Consider the following 12,381-nt stretch of genomic DNA (forward strand, 5'->3'; position numbering starts at 1 on the left):
CACATGTAATTGCTATAAACTTTCCTTTAACACTGCTTTGGGTATAACCCATATCTTTTAGAATGTTGTCTTGTTGCCTTCATTTGCTTCTAGGAATTCTTTGGTTTCTGTCAGTGGGGATCATAGCTGTAATCCTGGCGTGTGGGCACTAGCAGCCGGCACTCACCTTGCTGTGATGGAGTCTCCTTCCAGCTGGTGGCCAGGTACCTTGCTCCAGGATGGCGTCACTGCCAGCTGCTAACTGCAGAGTTGGTGATGATCTGTTCACTGCTGCGTGACCTAACTGTCCTCATTGCTCCCAGCATCTCCTTTCTTTCTGTAGACTATCCACTGCAAACGTCTCTCTAACTGTCCTCTGGGAATGCAGTTCCTCCCCCTTTCTTTTCTTACATTCTTGAGTCAGGATCAGCACATCTTTTTCTTATTCAGCCATCTTGGATCTTCTCATAGGTATTCATAAAATTTCTGTAGCACTCCTGCTATTTGAAGTTCCCAAGTTTTGTACCCTTCATTTCCTGTCCCCTTGAATTGTCCTCTAACAGGGATATTGAGGATGTATGTTTGTGTGCCCTCTACTATTCCTAAGCCATTCAATACTGAATGATTGACTGGGATAAAAGTTGCAGGGCTTTCTTAAAGAAAAACGGACTGTTCTTCTGATGCCTGTAAATAATTCCAAAGAATATAAACAGGCAGCAAAGTGGGCATGTTCTTTATGTATTGTCTAATAATTTAGAGGAAAATAATAGCAACATTCACATGATTTGTAGGATAACAAACTTCGATCTGAAAAAGAAGCTATCCAATGCAGTACTGTGTTCTCATTTCCAGTATTGTGCTTACAGGTGCTGATCCTATGAAGAAAGAAAGAAATGATAGCCAAGCAACTGGGAAAGAAGTAGATTCAAGTATGTTTCTATTCCTTGAAACTTTTGTGCTGATACACCCTCCCCCTCCCCTGCTGTCAAATGCCCTGTATTCATTAGACACCCGCTCTTGGAGAATGTGGCACCTGGGCACAGTAGACCCAATGTCAGTTGGCTTTATTCCTGTTCTTGTTTCTGAAGATATCCTGTGCTAGAAGGTAACAAAGGATCTTATGTCTCTTGTGTCTTTTCATCAGGTTCTTGCCATAAGCTACCTATTACACGTATTTGAGTAATTCTCAACAGTGCATATCAGGGTTTTTCCTGAATGGGCACAAGAATTGACTCATTCCTTGCCTGCCTCTCCTTACTTACCCTAGAAAATTAGGATGAATAGGCTAGACTAGGAAATGTATTCCTACTTTTCTGTTTGGAATTTGTACTAAAACTGTCTTACGATCTTGCAGTAACCCATATTAGAACAAAATGTTACATGAATCCATTTCATGAAAATTCTACTTTAACCTTCATTTTGGAAATATGAACCAATTGGTTGCTTATTTGTGAGTAGTTCTGGGAATGGCAAGAATAATGGGGATGGGGAAAGTTTTGTCTCTGCTCCATTTACTGTGTAGATTTTACATATCCCTGTGTTTTGAAAAGTTTATGATAAGACAAACCACTCGTGTATTTTTCAGTATGTTTATCTTCTCTGTACTGTTTCTGTGAGTTTGGTTAGAGTCTGACTTCATGAAGAGTCAGAATTCTGAGAGACTGTTCAACACCTACAGAGCGAATTCACTGTGGAAGGTACAGAGTGTGGCCATCTGTTTGTCATAGCTAGGCACCTAAAACAATACAGACATCTCTAAATTGCTATCCATCGGTGCTAGAGACTTGCCTTTGGGTTTCTGGTGTGTATAGAGGAAAAGTGCTGTTTGATTTCCCTGAGCTATGGGCAATTCTTAGAAATGGGGAGTTTTTTTGGTCTCAGCAGTGTCCCCATTAAGCGAGAAAATTAAGCAAGCTCACGATACATGTAACAAAATAAAAGAGACATTTCTCTGGGAAATTATCAAAGTGAGGTAGTGGATCGGAAGTTGTGATTTAACCTTTTTGAACAAAGATTACATATTTATCAGAGCCAAAATAACGTAGTTCAAGTCATAGTTTCATCTGTCCTATTTCTATGAAATATTCAGAAGTATTGTGAATGTTTCTTAAAGGGGATATAAGTTTGGCATGAACAACCATAGCAAGAGAACAGATATGTACACAGCAGAGGAACAAGTGGTATGGTACGAAAAATGCAGGATCAAGATTATTTCATTCTGTCTGTGGAATTTCCGAGAACTGTAAAAACGGCGTGATGTTTGTACATAGTTCAAAATATTTTGATAGGTTGAGAATTGGAGGTGAGGGAGCATGTCAAAAAACAAAGACAAAGGCTTAAGCACCCTCATGCAAGCATGAAAGGGCTTGCTGCTAGCTAATGCTTATTTCCCGGAGTTATTAACTGCAAATGGACTATCTCCAAGGGTTGCCTCATCAGACCTGACCTAATAGCAAAATATGCTGCTCTGCATCAAGTAAGCTACTTGAAAAGAAAATCAGATGCACACCACTGTCTCAGAATGACATCAAGGAGTCTTCAAGCATCATGAGACAGAGACATGGACCAAAAATAAACAGCCCTGGGAGAGGAAAAATACTTTGGTCAATCTTTAGTCTGCCATACAAATTGGTTTTTCAGTTTATTTAGAATCTTAGCAGTTTTTAAAATTATTTTGCTTTTTTAAAAATTCTGAGAATAGTCCATAATGTTGGAAAATAAAATATTCCTGGACTCTATTCGCTTTGGAAAGAAATACCCTTTTGCGATTAACAGTTACCTTGGACACAAGTGTTACAATGCAGTGGGTTCAGTGACCTCTTGGGATACTTGCATCCTGTCTCAGAGTCCCTGGGGTTGAATCCCAGTTTTTTTCCACTCCAGATTCTTGCTAATGCACCTGGGAGGTAGAAAAATGGCCCATGTACTTGGGTTCCTGCCAACCATGTGGGAGACCTGTTCCAGTCCCAATCGTTTTTGGGAAATTGAAAGCTTTCACTTTTATTGTCTCTGTCTCTCTCTCTCTCTGACATGCTGTCTTTAAATAAATCACCCTTCCAAAGTGTTGAAAAGGTTATATGGTATGAGTTTAACAGTATAGTGACCATGACTTATCATTCCTTTGAATTTTCAGCAGTGAGTATACGAAACCTTCCATAGTTGTTAACGTTTCACTTAAAACACAAGTCAAGCGTCGATCTGGAAAATAGAGTGTTGTTCTGAAGTGTGAATGAGTTTAACAGTGTCTCCTGGTTTATGCTTCTGTAACAGAAAAAACTAAGAGACATTTTTTTGGCAAATGAAAAATCAACCTTATGGTATCCAGATGTCCCACTTGTTTTACAATGGATCCATGTGCGCAATACTTTTGCCTTTTTATTTTTGATATATTAATCATCTGGATGTTATCTTTATGGAGACACACTCTCCTAAAGGCTTTCCAGAAATATCCAGTGAATCAAGAGAGTGGTAGGAAAACAGAATTTTTTTTTTGGATTAACCATTTAACTACGTCAGCACATGAGTACTCCATTCTGGATCTGGGAAAAATGATGAATGCCTAAGCAAAGGGTGAACTAGAGGACTGTAGAACCCATGTATCTACATATTCCTGGATGTAAAGTAGTTGTTTACTTGCCCGAGGTACTGCTCAAAGTCTAATAAAGGGAAAGCTCAATTGAGAGACAAAATGTGAAGCTATTTATCTGTTTGGATTCTCTAGAGATGTCAAGCTGAATAACTACAATACAATGACTGTAATGAAGTGTTCTATACATCATGTGGCAGAAATAGGATCTTTGAGTTAGCAGATGTTTTCGAGTCTACTAAAGACAGATTATGAAAGAGTTGAAATAATCACATACATTTGTCATAATAACAAATACTGGACCTCTTAAAATTTTTTTTTGTGATTCAAAAGTAGTTGAATGAAGAATAACAGCATCTAGTATTGTCACAATTATCGTTAGTAACTTTAAGATCTTTAAGATGTTATATATATATTCATATATATATTCATATATATATGAATAAGAGTATATATATACTCTTAAAGACTTAATTTTATTTGAAAGGCAGAGTTTTACAGAGAGAGCAGAGGCAGAGGTCTTCCACCCACTGGTTCACTCCCCAAATTTCAGCAATGAGTAGGAGCTGAGCTGATCCAAAGCCAGGAGCCAAGAGATTTTACTATACTGCTCACATGGACACAGGGCCAAGGACTTGAGTGATCCTCTGCTGCTTTACCAGGCCATAAGCAGGGAACTAGATGGAAAATGAGCAGCCAGGACATGAAAAAGCATCCATGTGGGATGCCAGCACTGGCAGGCAGAGGATTATCTCACTATCCACCACGCAGACCCATATATATATATGAAAGCTTGGGTCTGCCATTGTGGCATATATGGTTAAGCTGCTACCTGCAGGAACAGCATCCCATGTGGGTACAAGTTTGAGTTCTGGCTGCTCCACTTTAGATCTAGCTCCCTACTAAACAAGCCTGGAGCCCAAGTACTTGGTTCCCTGTACCCATGTGGGAGGCCTGAATTAAGCTCCTGATTTCGGCCTGGTCCAGCCCTGGCTGATGAGGCCATTTGGGAAGTTGACCACTGGATCGATAATGTTTCTGTCTCTTCATTTTGTCCCTCTGCCTCTCCCTCACTCTTCATAACTCTGCCTTTCAAAATAAATAAAACCAATTTTTAAAAATTAAATGACTAACATTAAAAAGTTTACCTGTTTATTTAGTGTCTAAGGTAGGAAATATTATTTAAAAACTCAGATTCAAAAGAAAAAAAATAGCTGAAATGTCCCCTTTCAAGTGGCTTCCAACAAAGTTAAGTAAAAGTGAAGCTTCTGGGCTGATTTTAGTCTCCGTTTTAAAAGCTGGCCAGATGAGTGCATTATTTCAACTACAATTTAGTACTAAATTTGTTTAACCTCTCATGGAGTACAAAGCACTGTCATTCATGGTGATTGATTTTTATTGTAACTCTCAGGGCCTCCTGTCATAGAGAAGGCTTCAGGGGATGAATGATGAAGCCAAAGCAAAGCAGATATTAACTGACCAAGATGTGACTTGAAGCAAATCTCACTTTAGGCACCGTATTTTTCTACTAAAAATGATATTTTCACCTTGTGTTTTCATTTCATGAAGGCCTTGGATTTTTTGTTTGTCTTGTTTATTTTTTTAGTAGAAAGCTGTACATTTTAGGAACTTTTCCAGTAGAAAAAGCTACAGGAATTAGTGGATGGAATCTTGAGGCAGACTTCCTCTATTTCCTGTGCTGCGTGTGGCTTTGACTGTTAATCCTTGCTTTATTTTTTTGTTTTGCCTCCTCTTCTGCTTCCACCACCATCACCCCTACCACAACCATTATCTTCACATCCCCGCACACTGAGATTGCACATGGGACCAAGTCTGTCCTAACAGGGGAGTAGTCATTCTAGGCCACTTCCCTTTTTCAACATCTGAGTTCAAATTGATGTGTTTTTTGTTGACCAAGAAGTGGAAAATCCAACTTGCATGCTTCACCTTCCCCTGTCCCCATCTAGATGATCCTTCTCTCTTTCTTTATTTCTTCACTTTATTCTATTTTCTGCACTTTATCAGTTCTCCCCCAAATATCTAACCGCAGAAATGCCACAGCAGCTGTTTTCTGGGACAAAACAACTGTCTGTGTTCCTGTTTGGGCACTGCTCTCACATACCAGAGGTGGACAGGCTGTGCTGTTCACTCTGGTGGAGAACTGAGTTAACCACCTTCACAGGCTTCGTTCCACAGACCCCACATCATTCCATGGTGTCAGGAATATGGAGAGATTTGTTACATTGCAGTTCAGCATCAGAAAAGTCTATTTTGCCCATGGAGGCACTCTGTGCAGCCCACCCTCACTCACACATTAACTCTCAGCTGTGTCAACAAAGAGTGCTTTAGATTAAAAATCCTAAAGTGGAGACTGTAGTTTCTCAGTTTCAGGAAGTATTCTAAAGTAGCTAAGAAGCACACGCTGGATCCTCTGAAGGCGTCGGTGCGTGTTCTGGGATGACATTGTCCTTTCTAAGAGCACTGCTCACTGAACCTTGTAGAGAGAAGGATGTTTGCTGTTTGGTTCAGAGAGGAAAAAATTCAAACCTCCTGGGGAATCACAGACAAGCTCAAGACAGTAACAAGAACGGACGCCAGAGAGGCTTGAGAGTAGCTAGGTTTTCTGTGTGATTCAGCAGCTTTGGCAGTCCAACCATTAAGCTATCATTGGTCTCAGGGAGAGGTTTAGATTCTCCAAGACTGGGGCATGGAGGCACCGATGACCCACTGGAGTCTCAGTAGGTCCTTCTTTCCTCTAGGTGCTGATGGCTGGCAGCTTCCTCTGCCAGGAACTGCTCTTGGCCAGGGTCATGCTCCTTGGTAAGGCCAGCTCACACCCAGTGGTTAGCACATGAGATTCTAGGCTGGTTGGCTATGGAAAGCCATTTCTCTGTTCTTATTCCCCATTCTTTTGGGGGCATTTTGCTCACCAGGCTTTTAAAGGCATAAAGAATATTCCATTATTAATAGAAAGATACATTACAAATTACAGTTATAAAAAGATAAAAGGGTACTTTTTTATATGGACTTGATATGACTGCTCTGTGTATATGACATAAGCAGCTCAATCATTTTAAATTTTTGAGATAAAAACCAGACATTGAGAGAATTGTATCTCCCTCACTCTTTTCCATTTCTAATAATTGAAAAATATCACCTACCAGTTACCAAAACATTATTATCCACCAGTAGTTTTACTAAGTACCTCAGATATATCATCAAATTCAATGTTTGCAACATTCTTGAGAGAAGTGGTTATGAATGAAGAGGTTGAATAACTTACGTCGGGGAACACACCTACAAGGTAGAGCTAGGATCATTTTTTAAGTTCGTTCTTATTTTAGAGGAAGGGAATGAGGAGGATGGAGAGAGAGAGGGAACACTTGCTTTCATCACTGCTTCATTTTCTAAAAGACTAATAGCATCTGGCAAAGAGTAGGCTGGGGACTCAATGCAGGTCTTGTCCAGCTACTTTATCGTTCACCTGCTACCTCCCAGCAACAGAGGGAAACTGGAGTCAGGAGCAGAAACAGCTTTAAAGCTCAGACAGCCCAGTAGGAAACACAGGTGCTGTAATCAGATTTCCTAACTGCCACAGCTAACACCACACCACACAACTAAGATTTAAACATCAGAGTATCACATTTTCAGCCCATATTACTAACCATTTCGCTTAATCTTCCTTAATCCAATCATTCAGAATATATTTTTTGTTTTAAACATGGAAAGTTTTTATCCCGTATTCTAAAGTTTTTCAGTGTTGCATTTTAGAATATGCTGATGACAAAGCTGCCCGGCAGGGAGGTTGACTATAGAGACAGAAGCGTGTCAGGAGATGCTCTGCTCGCATATGTCGCCAGCCACATGTCAGCAGAACTTTGAGTTTAGTCTGAAAATTGCAGAAACAGTGGTCACTTCACCAAAATGACTATTCTTGTCACTTCATTCTAGTCCCTGCTTCCACAGCACATTACCAACCAAAGATAGTCTCAGTTCCTTTGCTAAACTCCTAGTTTAGTTGGGATAATTGGCTAATTTCTTAGTTGTTTGAATATCTGTAGTTTTTAAATCCTTTCCAGTCACTCTGAGCCCCCCTCCAACTCTCAAGTTTCAGTAGCTCAACAGACATGAGAGGATTTTTAAAAAATTTCTTTGAGCTGTGTAAAAGTACAGTATTTAAATATAATTAAATACACAGCTTTGTTTGGACACTTTTGTTTATTTAAAAACATTTATTTGGAAAAGTTAGATGAGAGAGAGAAACAGAGATCTTCTATCTGTTGATTCGCTCTCCAAGTGGCTGCAATGGCCAGTACTGGACCAAAGCCAGAAGCTGCTTCTGGGGTTCCCTTGTGGGTGCGGGTGCTCATGCACTTGGACCATTTTGTGCTTTTCACAGGCTGTTAGCAGGAGCTGGTCAAAAGCAGAATGTTTAGGACTTAAACCGGCACTCATATGGGATGTCAGCATTGCAGGCAGTGGCTATACCCCCTGTGCCACAATGCTGGTCCCAATTTTGAAAAAAAGTGTCCATTGCATTTAAGGCCTAAAGCATCCACATAGAATATATGATCTCCTATCCTCACCCCCAAAGTCAATCTCTGTTGTGAGTTTTAAATATTTATTTTATTTATTTGAGTTTGGGTTTTTGTTATGGCCTAGTGGGTAAAGCTACCACCTGCCAGTCGGAGACCAGAAAGAAGCTTCTGGCTCCTGGCTTTGGCCTGGTCCAGTCCCAGCCATAGTGGACATTTGGTAAGTGAACCAGCAGATGGAAGATATCTCTCTAATACTCTGTGTTTACTCTCCAAGAAAAATAAATAAATCTTTTTTTTTAAGGCCGAGTGAAGGACAGGGAGGGGAAGAGAGAGGGATGAAGAAGAGGGGGAGAAAGGAGAGAGAGGGACTGGAAGAGGGATCTCCTAGCTGTCTGGTCAGGCCAAAGCCAGGGTTGAGGAAGTCCTCCCTGATATGTTAGGTGAGTAAAATGGACCTAAACACTTGAGCATATACCTTTCAGAGAAAATACAAAACTGCAATGGTATGCATTCACCTGCTTATTTGTCATTTACAGTGTGCTTTAAATGTTTCTGTAGAAACAAGCTATTGCTTTTTTTAGTCAATACCGTTTTACCTCAGCGTGAAGAAGTTGGTCTAGCATGTTTTACAGTGTGGGCCTACTGGTTTATTTTGTATGAAAATATTGTTTCCTCTTTGTTTTGGAAAACATTACAATTTGATATAAAGTTTACTGGGTAAACAGAATTCTAGATTGATAAGTTTTTCAAAAATGAAATAATATTAGCTTGTTTCTCCTGAAAAGTCTGCTGTGTTTTGTATTGCTGTACCTCCATGTTTTGTTCATCTGTATATTTTCAGGATGTTTGTTCGTAATTTTTTCAAAATGTATTATGTGCTTACAATGCTTGATTATTATTCCTTCAATATTTTTTTTCTTCTCCACTCTTCTCCTGTGACGAGTATGGATAGGTCTGCTTCTCTCACGCCATTAACAGGAGCTGGATGGGAGATGGAGCAATCAGATTTTGGCTTTGTGCTATACTGCAACAGCATCCTCCATGATCATTTGCTTAAGTGTTAACTTCAACACCAGGGCTCACTCACAAAGTTTCTATTGATTAATACTTCCCCAAATATAGATCATAGCATCTGCTTTCTGTGTCTGTCCTACCATAATTTAGTGAAAAACTACAGTTGTCTTAAACAACATAATATAGTAAAACTCTGCATTCTAGGTGTCCCTCCCAAAGGGGTTGTTCTTTTGTTGTGGCTGTTGTTTTAGCAATATTGTCTGGGCTTAATCTACAGAGTTCCTCCTCCACAGTGCCAGGCAGATGTCTTTCTTCTTTGGTTTTCAATTCTTGCTGTCATCATCAGTCATCCTGACTGTATCTGCTTAACTTAGTGGCTGTCCAGTGACTGCCTAGAGGTAGCATGTGACTGCCTGGAGGTGGCACACAGAGCCTCAAGTCAGCAGTGCTACCACCTGCTGCTGCATGTGGGGGTACAGGGAGCAGGAGGAGACAGGTTCCAAATTTCTCTTGGAATTTGATTATTTACTGGACTATCACAGGTGTGTTTGTAATCTCTGCCAGTCTGCCTGGGGTCTGAACTGAGCCCCCTACGGTGATCATTCTAGGATATTCCATTAAGTGTCAGGCTGGTCTGTCAGTCTGACATTAACCCCAATCCTGAGTGCTTCCTGCTGCTGAGTGTGTGAGGCGGGCCAGGCTGTTTGGTTTCTCTGGTGATAGTATCACTGAGTGCAGGTGAGCCTCTCCCACAGTGAAGCTCCTGGTGTGATGGCCAGACAGGAACCACAGGACATGGGGCTGCAGCTTCTAGCAACATTCCATTCATCAGCTTTTCATGAATGAATTCTCACCAATTGCTCTGTGTGTGTGTGTGTGTGTGTTATGTTAGTTGTCAAAACCCCCAAATAGTTACTTTTTACAACTATACACAATTTTATAGTTTTTAGGGGATAAATGCTGACTTTACCCTGGTCAGAGACCTTGCCTTAAAGATAGAAAAAACAGACTTCCCCCTGACCTGGAAATCTGAAGCCAAGCTTCTACACTGATGCTTCAAGGAAATATAAACCTTCCTGGATACCTGACCCAAGCTTTTTAAATTAACAGATGGAACAAGCTTAATAATATCTATAGTCATATGACACATGGCCATTAAATGCCAGTGGTAAGATATTCACATTAAATTATGTGTCATTATCAGCGAGTTACCTAACCCAGAAAATTCTGAGATCCTAGCAGCCATTGATATCAACGGCTCCTTGGGTTCCTCACCTGGTGGTCATTGATGTGCTCCTGCTCACACATGTCACACAGCAGGCGCCCTGCTCCTTGCTGCCTCATTTCTGAAGGTTGCTGGGAGCACAGAGCAATTTCCCTCTATTGCATCTATTTTCTCCAGCCTGTCCTAGGACTTCAGCTGTCCTTGAGTGGTTCAGAGTACTTCTCTTCAACAAGAAGTGAGGAGAGGGCCTAGCACCGTAGCCTAGTGGCTTAACTCCTTACCTTGCACAAGACAGGATCCCACATGGGCACCAGTTCTAACCCTGGTGGTCCCACGTCCCATCCAGCTCCCTGCTTGTGCCCTGGGAAAGCAGTCCAGGATGACCCAAAGCCTTCAGACCCTGTACCCACATGGGAGACGTGGAAGAAGCTCCTGACTCCTGGCTTTGGATTGGCATGACTTCGGCTATTGAGGCCATTTGGGGAGTGAATCAACAGATGGAAGATCTTCCTCTCTGTCTCTCCTCCTCTCTGTACATCTGACTATGCAATAAAAATAGACAAATCTTGAAAAAATAAAAAAGGAGAAGTGGTTAACACGTGGAAGGTGAGGGTGGTGCATTTGTCTACCTGCTGCAATGTGGGTGAGCCTTGCCAATCTGTCTGAGAAAAAAAAAAAATTGGGGACCTCTGGAGGGAAGGGATGCTCTGAGCCCCAGGAAGTTGAGGCTGCCTGCTGAGAGGCTTCTCTGACATCTTCCATCAACCTAGTTCCATGTTCCAGAGGTGGGGAGGAGTGAAGTGCCTTCCAAGTGTTGCCTCAAGTATGACAGGCAGAGGGAGAGCTGCCTTGCGACACTCTTCATGTTTGCTAAACTTCTGGTAGCTTCACTTGGCCACTGATATTCTCTCCTATCCCTGTGTTTTTTTTTTCTTCCTTCTGCAGAATCCGGGCTGGGGTGTACAGACGTTTCTTCTTCCATTATTTAGCTTTTATTATCGTACCTACTCTGTGTCTCTATAGGTCTAACTCTTCATGCCATGCAATGAATTCATCAGGAAAATTTTATCATGTTGCAAATACTATTTCAGCCATTCTGATAATTCTCTAACACAGTATTTCTCAATCCTATCTTCCTAATGCGATCACTGTGGGAAAGGGCTGTCAGCAGAGCCCAAGCTGCACGTCCCATCCGTGAAATCAACATCTCTGGAGATACATGCCAGGTATCAGTGCTGGGAAACAATGTTGTCATGGAAAGTCAGACCTCCATGTAGCTCACTAATATTTGTCTTGGTTTTTTTTTTCTATCTGAAACCAGCACTTACCACATCCTTGAGGGACACGTTGGAATATTAACTGAAAGAAAGTATAGCAGTATAGAAACTGAGTTATATCATGGTCTGGACAGCAATGTGTAAATATTTCTGAGATCATGTTGGCGCAGTGCCCCGCTGTGTTCTTGTATTTGCCAAAGCTTTGGTGGCTGACAACTGAAAAGAGACTTACCTCACAAGGACAAATAAGAAAAAAACAAGCCAACCTGTAGATATGAAAGTTGTTGGATTTCAAAGACTGCAGATCCATTATATAAGATGCAGTGACACGTTATTTCAAATATTTACCTTCATCTCATTCTCCAGCTGTCTTTGTTCTCATTTAAACACCTGATGACCATTGACTTTTTTTTGAGAGGGAAAAAGGAAAGTAATAAATCTTTCACTCCATCTTTCATAACAAACATGAAACCTTCAAACTGCTTTTCAGATTTAGATTGGCTCTTTCTGCTTTTTGAGAAAATATGGTTGCCGCTAATACAAGCTACTATGTTCAGTTCTCCAACCTGAGTAACAGGTGCAGCTTCCACTAGGTCGTGGGTACAAAGTTGGTGAAAAGTCAGCACACATTTGCCATAAGTATGTATTATATAATAGACATTCATAAATCAACTGCTGGATCTTCTCCTTTTAATGAGAAATGGGTGGAGGAGGGATAATGAGCTTTAAAGATCCGATGTGTAACGAAGTATGTGTGAACAA

General features: G+C 40.9%; 1 long non-coding RNA gene across 1 annotated transcript in view; it reads left to right on the plus strand.

Annotated features, from left to right (window-relative positions):
• Window positions 1-844: 844 nt before the first annotated feature.
• The window catches only part of LOC131480551 (uncharacterized), a 178,124-nt gene continuing 166,587 nt past the window's right edge, over window positions 845-12,381 (plus strand). Inside the window, exon 1 of the long non-coding RNA XR_009245622.1 lies at window positions 845-908. This is a non-coding gene — a long non-coding RNA (uncharacterized LOC131480551). The remainder of the gene's footprint in view (window positions 909-12,381) is intronic.

This window comes from Ochotona princeps, chromosome 6, assembly GCF_030435755.1.
Source record: "Ochotona princeps isolate mOchPri1 chromosome 6, mOchPri1.hap1, whole genome shotgun sequence".
Taxonomy (NCBI): Eukaryota; Metazoa; Chordata; class Mammalia; order Lagomorpha; family Ochotonidae; genus Ochotona; species Ochotona princeps.